The sequence below is a fragment of the Micromys minutus genome (genome assembly GCF_963924665.1).
Source record: "Micromys minutus genome assembly, chromosome: 4".
NCBI classification, from domain to species: Eukaryota; Metazoa; Chordata; class Mammalia; order Rodentia; family Muridae; genus Micromys; species Micromys minutus.
The window spans coordinates 62,676,684-62,687,139 of record NC_137973.1 but is presented as its reverse complement, the minus strand read 5'-3'; positions in this window follow the sequence as shown (position 1 = coordinate 62,687,139).

Sequence of the window (10,456 nt, the reverse complement as noted above, 5' to 3'; positions counted from 1 at the left end):
TGGCATGCATCAGGACCCTGTCTAGGGCTTTCTAGAGGGCCAAGTAGCTATCAGTCAGTATATTCTATGTTTTTTTTCAGAGAATTACTCTGGGCCATTGTTTTTATTTATCAGGCACAGGCTGGATCTCATGGCCTTGGGATGACTGGAAAATCTCTGAGTCTGACTTTAACCATTTCTGTGTCTTTAGGGTTTCTACGTCAGGAGGCTGCAGGAGGCAAGCTCTTCCTCCCACACTGAGAGGAGGTAGCCTCAATTAGGAAAATCCATCTATATAGAATTGGGTTGTACAGAAGCCTGTAGAGTATTTTCTTAATTACTGACTGATGGGGGAGGGTCCAGTCCATTGCAGATGGTGCCACCCAAGGCTGGTGGTCCCAAGTTCTATAAGAAAGCCAGCAAGTGGCATTCTTTTGTAGCCTCTGCATCTGCTCCTGCCTCCGGATTCCTGCCCTAACTAAGAAGAGGAGGAATAGGTCAAATTAGTCTTCCCTCCCCAGCTTGCTTTTAGTCATGGTGTCCCACCATAGCGAGAGTCACCTCATTAAGACAGTATTTCCTGATCATTTTTACATTTGTCTGTCATATTGTTGGGTTGGGCCTTACGATGGTTGTGTGCATTTATTCACACTGCCTACTGCAGACTTTTATTTAAATATGTGTTGTTGTCTGCATGTAGATCTGCACCACATGTGTGTAGTGCCACAGAAGCCATAAAGGCATCAGATGCCCGGGAACTGCTTTTGCGGGTGTTGTGAGTTGCCATGTTGATGATGGGAATTGAAGCCGGGTCCTCTAGAAGATCAATTGGTGCTTTTAACCCCTGTGCCATCTCTCCAGCCCCTACGAGGCACTTTTTACCAGACCTTTCACCCATATCTTTTATAACACTTCCTCTCATATTCACATGTCTCTCCCCATCTTATCCCCCCCTTTAAATCATTTTCCATACATTTAGCAATCTCTAAAAGCCTGGGAATCCTAATGGTATTCCAGCTACATTATCCACGTTGATTTTCTTGCTCTTCAAAGTTGCTCTTGTCCCTATCCTCATCTAGCCTCCTTAGCCCTCAATCCTAATTTTAGTGACTGAAACCTGGGTTGAGTACTCTCTACACGCCCCTCGATGTTTTTTTTATCCTCCGACAGTTATTGAAGTCAAGGAGGCCACTGCCACTAGTTTCCTGGTGCAACATTTGCACCATGGGAAGATGCATTAGTCAAGGTTGTCCTTACAGTTAGTAGTCTTCTCAGGGCATAAATGTAGAGTTAACGCCTGAGGCACCCTGAGCGGCTGGACTTGGGAACTATTTTATGAGCCACAGACTTCAAACTCTACCATATCTAAGCTTTACTCGATCGCTGCAAATACTTCAACTGAGAGGATATAGCTGACTTAAAACTATCACCAATGAGGAAAAAACTTCAGATTCATAAATCCCAAGACAGTAACATAAGGAACACGAAAAGCCAAAGTCTCATGAGTCCTCCAAAATCACTAATCTACAGTAGCAGCATCTAGTGTGAGCGAGTTAAATGTAAACACAGATGGGAGGCTCAAATAATGGCTAACAGTGTGGTCAAAGAAATCAAGGAGGAAAATCAGCTCCTACTGAGAATACAGACAGCAGAATGTAATACGCTGTATATAACAAGGTAACAGCCAAATGAAATAAGTGTGCAAAATATGACAAAAATTTCAACAGAGGTAAGCAATTTTAATGTCAGAAATCAAAAACACAGTAAGTCCAATAGCTCTGTGAAAAATTTCACCAATAGAATGGCTTAAGGGAAAAGGCAGACTACTGGCTTGATCACAGGTAAAGGAAGTAGGGTCATCAAACAAGGGCAAAAAGAAGATATTAGCTGGGAATCTAAGATATACGTGAAACTCCAAAACAACCGAATCTACAGATAACAGACATAAAGAAGGAGAAGAATCCATCTTGTAAGCATAAAAACGTTTTTTGAAAGATTTAGAGCAGAAATTTCCCAAGAGATAGGGAAAGAGATGCCAACCCAGACCTAGGAGGCATTTAGGATTCCTAAACAGACAGAACAGAAAAGAATCATTGTCTTCAAAGCATAAGGAAAAACCCGAAATACACAGAACAAATAAAGTATATTGAAATCAACAAGAGAAAAGCATCAAGTCCCATAGAAATACATCAACTTATGTTCAAAATAACAGCAGATTAGTCAACTGAAACTTTCAAGGCCAGAGAGCTTCAATGAATGGATTTCAAGTTCCAAAGGACAATTGCCAACCCTGACCACTCCACCAAAGCAAAGCTATCTGTCATAATTGAAAGGAAATTAAATCTTCCCTTGAATATTAAATGAACCCATGACCACACTAAGCTGCCTCTACTGAAAATACTTTAAGAGATCTCTAGTCAGAATAAAAACAAACAAATTCATCTACATGGGGAAGAATAATCCATACTAGAATGATACCGAGCAAGAAAGGGGGGGGACCTAAACACTATAAAACCAACAAAATAACAGAACTTACTATGCACCTTGCCATTATAACTCTGAATATTAATGGTCCCAAATCCCTAATCAAAAGACACAAACTAGTAGACTGGATTCAAAAGTAGGAACCATCTGTTTGCTGTTTCCAAGAAATGTGCATCACCTCCCCACGCATGGGCACACACACGCACATGCACACGCATGCACAATAAAATGAAAAGACAGAAAAAAATACTTCAGGCAAATGGACCTAGAAAGCAAGCAGGTGCACCAGTTCTAACATTTGACAAAACAGACTTAAAAGCAACACTAGTGAGCACAGATAAAGCTCCGTTTTACTACAGTCTGTCAAGAAGACAGTAGGAATTCTAAATACATACTTCCCAAACAGAGGTGCACCTGATTTCATACATTTAATTTTTATATCAAATTTCATATTTGATACAAAGTCACAGGGTAAGCCTAACACAATGGTAATAAGTGACTTCAAGATCCTACTCTCACCAGTTGACAATCATCCTGGCCAAACATAAAGAAGCAGGTTAATTCATAGATTTCACAGATCAGTCTACAGGGCATTTCCTCTAAGCACCACAGAATATACAGTTTGTTTTCCAAAAAGCCTGTGGAATGTTCTCTAAACCAAATTGAAACAATCCCCTTCATTCTATCTGATCCCAGTGCATTAAGGATACAAGCCAACAGCAAGAAAACTTCTAGAACATACAGACCCGTGGAGATTAAACAACACACTATTTATTGACTGATGAATAAGTGTAACCAAGACATAAAAGAAATAGCAGAAGTCTAAAAATTCTGACGACCAAATGAGAAACCCTGGAAACCTACCTACCACGGCAGCCAGAGAAACAGTCTGTGAGCACGAGACCTTCAGATCTTCACGGGATGGCTGGGCAGAATGGGGCAGAAACTTCCACCAGCCAGGGAAGGGGAGGTGGGGGCAGGGTGGAAATTGAGAAGACACTGTGGGAAGTATCTTCTGAAGCAGAGAGAGCTAGAACAATGTGAAACTGCAAGTGTCACTGGATGATGGGAGGCAGACAGAAGAGCGTAGGTGGGCAAGGTGAATCATTTAACTGCCCAGTAACTGAGGTGCAGCTTGACATAAATCTTGATTTCTCTGTGTGGCTATTGGGGACTAGCAGAGGTAAAGGAATACGGCTGCCTGTTTAATTCACTGATCACATTTGTCTTAGAAAATAATTCACTCAATGGAATATAGCGTAGTTATAGTTCCAAAGAAACCCCAGGGGGATTCTCAGGGCAGGTTAGTATTCAGAAGTGTTCATCCCTCTCTTCCCCACAGTAACAAAGATCCTTTCTCTGTGAGTTCATGGTGCAGGACAGTTCAGCAGGACAAAAGAAACTGCTCTCTCAGGCCACGTGTTTCCTAAACACCTGGTTATCCAGTTTTAACAAGGTGACTGCTTTCCACAATAACTGAGCTGTTTCTATTTAGTTAGGTCTCCCTGGACCTTAAAGTAAAGATCTATACAACATTGTATAGATTATAACATAGTAGCATTTTAGGCATCACCTACAGCAAACCTGATTTAGGGGTTGGTCCTATCACTCATGCAAACAGAGACTGTTGCTCTTTCTTTTGGCCTCCTGTTAGATACAGACACCAAGGCTCTTCTGGTCTACCTCAGTCCAAGTTCACTGATTTGCAAACACCCGTAGAGCTTTTGCACATTGCATCCTACATCAGCATCCTTTGCTGATTTGGTAGGTATGTGAAGTAGCCATGGAGTGAACACTTTTTCAGGGGGATTTTGGTTATAAGACTAGACTACTTTACCAACCCCACATCAGATAGAGGCCTAATATCCAAGATATACAAAGAACTCAAGAGGTTAGACACCAGAGAATCAAACAACCCTATTAAAAAATGAAGTACAGAGCTAAACAAAAAGTTTTCAATTGAGGAATATTGAATGGCTGAGAAGCATCTAAGGAAGTGCTCAACATCATTAGCCATCAGGGAAATGCAAATCAAAACAACCCTGAGATTCTACCTCACACCAGTCAGAATGGCTAAGATCAAAAATTCAGATGACAGCAGATGCTGGCAAGGATGTGGAGAAAGAGGAACACTTCTCCACTGTTGGTGGGGTCGTAAACTGGTACAACCACTCTGGAAATCAGTCTGGTTGTTCCTCAGAAAATTGGACATAGTACTACCTGAAGACCCAGTTATTCCACTTCTGGGCATATACCCCTGAGAAGCTCCAACATGCAACAAAGACACATGCACCACAATGTTCATAGAAGCTCTATAATAGCTTTATAATAGCCAGAAGCTGGAAAGAACCCAGATGTCCTTCAGTAGATGAATGGATACAAAAATTGTGGTATATTTACACAATGGAGTACTACTCAGCTATCAGAAACAATGACTTTATGAAATTCTTAAGAAAATGGTTGCATATAGAGAATATCATCCTGAGTGAGATAACCCAGTCACAAAAGAACAGACATAATATGCAGTCACTGATAATTGGATACTAACCCCAGAAAGCTCTGAACACCCCAGAAACAACTCAAAGACTATATGAAGTTTAAGGAAAAAAAAAAAAGAAAATGAAAAACCATTATGCTTAATTTTTACACACCAAGAAAACTTTGACTATTTCCAGGTTACATCTTGTTTTACATGTACTTTATGCTCATTGTAACTAGTAAGATCTTAATGCACACTATCAAACCTTTAAAAAACAAAAACCAAGTACTGACAAAAACGTATTCTTATACTTTTATGCAAAAATCCTTAAAATCTGTACATTTATCTTTGTTTTTTAAAATAAAGTTGTTCAACTAAAAAAAAAAAAAAGACTAGACTAGTGATTTTCATTTAACTTTCAGACTAACGCTTTTGCGGAATACAGCTTTGGAAAAGGCCGACCCGTGTTGTCATTATCCTTCCAAAATGCAGCAGGAGGGTTGGCTTCCCTGCTGAGATGCTGGGTTTCCCATGTTACAGGCAACAGGGAGGAGTTTATCTGTTTCTGAAGAACGTTGCTTTTCCTTTGAGAGCAATTGGGCTATAGGCACCAGGTAAGTCATTACTAGCTTGTGCTACTCTTACTTAAATGGACTACTTGTGAGTTCCCACAAACTCCCCCTCCCTATCTGGCCATGCAGCCAGACAATGTTTTGAGGTTTGGTTGGTTGGGTTTTGGCTTGGGGGCTGGTGGTTTGGTTTTTTGTTTTGGGGGAAGAGGAGCAAACAGAGGTTTTATGTTTTAGCTTGTGCTGGGGATAAACAGAGGTTTCAAGCAGACGGTTTTCCATAATTAAACCATAATGAAATTTTTATTGTTGTTGTTATTGTTGCTTTTGTCTATTTTATTTTATTTTATTTTTGTGTGTGAGGGTACTTTGCCTGAATGCATGCCTGTGCACCACGTATTCATGTCTGGTACTTAGGTGGGTGTCAGAATGGTATGTCAGATGCCCTAGAACCATAGGTATATATGGTTGTAAGGAGACACATGGGCACTGGGAATCAGACCTAGGTTTCCTGCAAGAGCAAGTGCTCTTGACCACTGAGCAGGCCCTATCATATTTTTATAAGAGCAGAAACTCTGTATAGACAGTAAAAACACTAACTCATAAAGACACTTTTGAGGTGTTTCAGGAGTACTTGCTGGCTGACTCGTGGCGCTTGGCACACAGACACACAAAGAGTATGCACACTGTGTGTTCAGAACCAAGGCCACTCTGAAGTCAGGTGATGAAACACCGGCCAGCTCTGCTAGAAACACTGGGGTTCACTGTGCAACTGACTTTGGATTTATTTTTGGTGGTTTACTGATACCTAACATTTCACAGCATTCTGGTACAGGGCCTAAAGTTTAAGAGGCTGGGACACAAAGGGAGCCTCTCTGCCCCACCCTACCCTTCCCCATCTGAGCTTGTCTGGTCTCTAAATCTTGAGTATTAGAATCCTTTGCCCAGATAGTTCTCAGTCTGGTTCTAGAGTTTCTAGAGCTACAGATGACAAGGGAGCCCAGCAATTGGGGTATTCACAAGCATCCCCGGGGACTCTTACAGTGTGTGGGGAAAGAGAAGAGACTAACTCCCTTCACACACACACACACACACACACACACACACACACACACACACCACATACACCTCCATACCCTCACAGGAAGCTCCACGTTCAGAGGAAGAACGTGTTTTACAGAAAATTTCATTCCCTTGACTTATGGCACATGTGGACAGATCTCTATTCATATGCTTGTCCCCCAGTCTTGGGATTGTGAAGGGTGACGATGGAGAACACTGAATTCAGGAGCACCAACCACTAACAGTGAATGGAGAAACTTTATATTCTTCTCTAAACATAAATCATCTGAGCTGTAACCCCACAGACATGGCAGGGAATGGGGACAGAGCTCCACCATTAAGATCAAACAGCAGCTTCAATCTCTTAAGTTGTGTTCTTTGTTCAAAAAGCATAAGGAGCCAGATAGGACATTCTTCTCCTGGCCACAAGAATTCCATCTGCAGAACAGTGGCTCCCGGGCTGCCAGCTGTTCCCCACTCCCCTGCCGTAAGAATGCAGCCGAGGTTGAAAGCTTGTCACCACATTGGAGCCAATACCCATCTGTCCCTCCTGTCAGTCTCCTTCTGCAAAAATCTTCTCGGGATTTAAGCACTTAAGCCATAAAAGTGGGATTTGCCTTCCCCCTTTCTAGATCAGCTAGATACACCCATGCGTCAGATATCTCAGGATGATGCCGCCGCTTTAAAATTGTGATTAAATAAAGTTAACAGGTGCACAGAGCTATCTCCAGCAATTTCAGTTATTCTCGGGAACTGTGTGCTCATTTAAATTGTGTGCAGATTTTATTTGTCTTTTTAAATATCTGCTTATATTTTATTTTACTTGTGTTGGTTTACGTGTGTGTGTGTGTGTGTGTGTGTGTGTGTGCCATATTAAGGCAAGAGCCCTCAGAATCCAGAAGAGGCATCAGATCCCCCCTGAAACTACAGTAACAGTTATGAGCCACCATGTAGGTTCTTGGTACCTAACCTAGGTCCCTCGCAAGAGCAGCCAGTGCTCTTAACCACTGAACCATCCTCCCCAGCCTAGTTTTTTATTTTTCAATTAAGCATAAAGGAGAGAAAATGATTTAAAAGCGAGAGATTCTCATAGTTTTTATTTATGCAGAATTATACCAATAAATAAAGTCTATTCCCCATAAATGAAAAATTAATGTGCGTGTTTACATGAATTTTCATACATCATGCATCTTACCTTTATGCTGGGAGAGCAGGCACAGCTGTGTGATATGCATCACAACTTTAATATCTATACTTTAAATATACATATTAATGGACTCGCTTCAACTTTTGAAATTTGTAACCATGTCTGTCTTTTCACCAGATCGTGAATACAGAAGAAATGATTATGACATATTTCAAACAAAATACTTTAACTGCGAAAAAATGTATTATAAAGATACCACACAATCTTAAACCTTCAGAAGAAATTACAAAATGAAGTATAATCTATCTCACAGAAAATTAACCTGGTTCCAGCGATGGCTGAGCAGGCAGTCCTCGGCAAGACAGGAGTGACAGGCGAATGCCCGGTTCCAACTAGGTCGGGGTAATGATGTCAAGAGTCAGTCACACTGTCGCTGTTCTTTATCGTCTTACCTTACAGACAAAAGCAACTTCCCTATTTGTCTGTTTCTGACAACTTTCTTTTCAAAACAATTTCTGCTCAACTTTCTTCAGTGAGAAAGGCAGATGTGCAGGTAGGAGCCGAGAGATGAGAAAGGAAACTGGCTTCTCGGAAGAGGAAGACATTACGGTGAGCCTGGTAGATTCTAACCTTATAAAAATGGATTCTCTAGCACACAGCCTTGTTACAGGTATCGACGACGTTTAATGCACTCTCGATGAGTATCGTGCGCCATGGCATTGGAATTATCAAAGGCCAACAACTAGACAGAGTCACACCCCAGCAGGGCACTGGTGCCGACCAGGGGGGAGGTGAAAACAGCTCACCTAACACAGACTCTTCCTTTAGAGTGAACACTTCAAAGATGGCGTCCAGCGGAGTCTGACTAAGGTAAAGAACGTGACCAGGTAGTGCTATTTACCCATTCTGTTCATAGATTCAACCTTAAATACCTTACTAGCTTTAAAGCTAAGAAAACACGTGTGTCTATGTCTGAAAAGTTAGAGGAGAATGTGCCTCCGGGAAAACACGGTGTAGATGCATTGTCTCCGACTGTATACCTTTTGCTCTGCTAACACTGAGTGCAGCATAGTGTAAGGGAAGTCAACTACTTTAACTGACTTTGTAGCCAAGCGGGTCCTGAGACAGCGTTTATCACTGAGAGTGCCTTAACTTTTCAGTCACTGCTACATGACCCAAATGTTGCAGGCTGTGGATTTTTTAGATCCTGAGTCTTGTTTCCCTTCAGGCACACCCTTTGGGCAGGAGGCAGCAGAGGGAAAGCCAATGGCTGAAGCTTAGTGCCCTTCAGCCCCTCCCCTACTTTTCATCATCTTCTTTACCTTCAACACCAAAATCCCCCCGCCCCTCCCCCCTGCACATGCCAGGGAGCCACAGACCCAGGGAGTGCTATGAAGTAAAGCTTGGCTTTAACAAAACCTAAACTACCCACAACCCTTCCTAGATCAGCTCCACCTGGCAAGACACCAGATTTCCTTTTAACATCCGCACTGGAGCCACGTCTGCTGTGAGCACTCAGACCACACGTACGGTTAATATAGTAACAGCTTATACGTTTGCTTACCGTAACCTTTCGATGCGTTCAGATCATACAGACTACTAAAATACCATCACACATCTACTTCTCTGCCACCTCCAACTAAACAGAAAGCTCATTCAAGCGTAAGACTCGGCGCACTAGCACATGTTGACTTTCTAAGATTATTTTCTAGCTTCGGTGGAAAGCCAATTCACACACGTTCAACAATTTCAAGAAATAACTAGACTGTACCCTTCTCTTAACTTGTAATCTTATTTATTAATTACCATCTTATATTCAGCAAGGCCACCGTTCCTGTTGACTGTGCCACGTGTTCACGTATGAGCAAATTCACACAGATACGAACGTGAGGGGCAGATGGCTGTAGGCATTAAGTGCTTGCTATACAGCAGCCCATGCGATAATCTCCCTGCTCATCTGTTTTAACAACAACAAAAATGTGTTCAGCACCTGTGTTTTATGCAGCTACTTCCTCCAAGCTGAAACATTCCTTTCTGGAAGGATAAAAATAGGTTCCTAAGACCCAGGATGCTCACAAAGCATACTAGCCTGGGGAGGCTCAGAAAGTTACAAGAGTCACAAGGACCCCACCCACCAGAGTCATAAAAGCCTTAACTATTGGGGGAGACGTGATTCTCTCTGAGAGAGCAGGCTCTAGACTGAGCAGGAAGCTCCAAAGTTACAACTTACCTCAGTAACCAATGCTGAAGGTGGGAGGAGCTTACCTCACTAACCAATGCTGAAGGTGGGAGGAGCTTACCTCACTAACCAATGCTGAAGGTGGGAGGAGCTAGAGATGATAGACCTGACTCTGAGTCACCCATACTCCTGAAACTAACCCTGAGAAGCTGACGTCCACTAAGCTAGAGTACAGCCAGCTGTTCCATGTATCTACCATCAGCGCCTTATCTGAGATGAATAGATGTCTGTTCACTTTTCCCCTGGAAAAGTCACACTGCAATTGCTGATATGTCAGTCAATAGACTGGGCACTAGATCTATAGGAGTCAAAAAGGCAAGCATGGGCCCAAACCTCTTGAAGTATAGCATCTTAGAAGACAAACATTTTTTTAAGATCCTATCAGGAAATTGAAACCATCCAAGCATGTTCTCAGCGACAGCACTGCATTTCATGAGACCACTGTTGTCTCTGTCTGAAATTAAGATTGGATACAGAGACCAAATCCCAAGACAAAT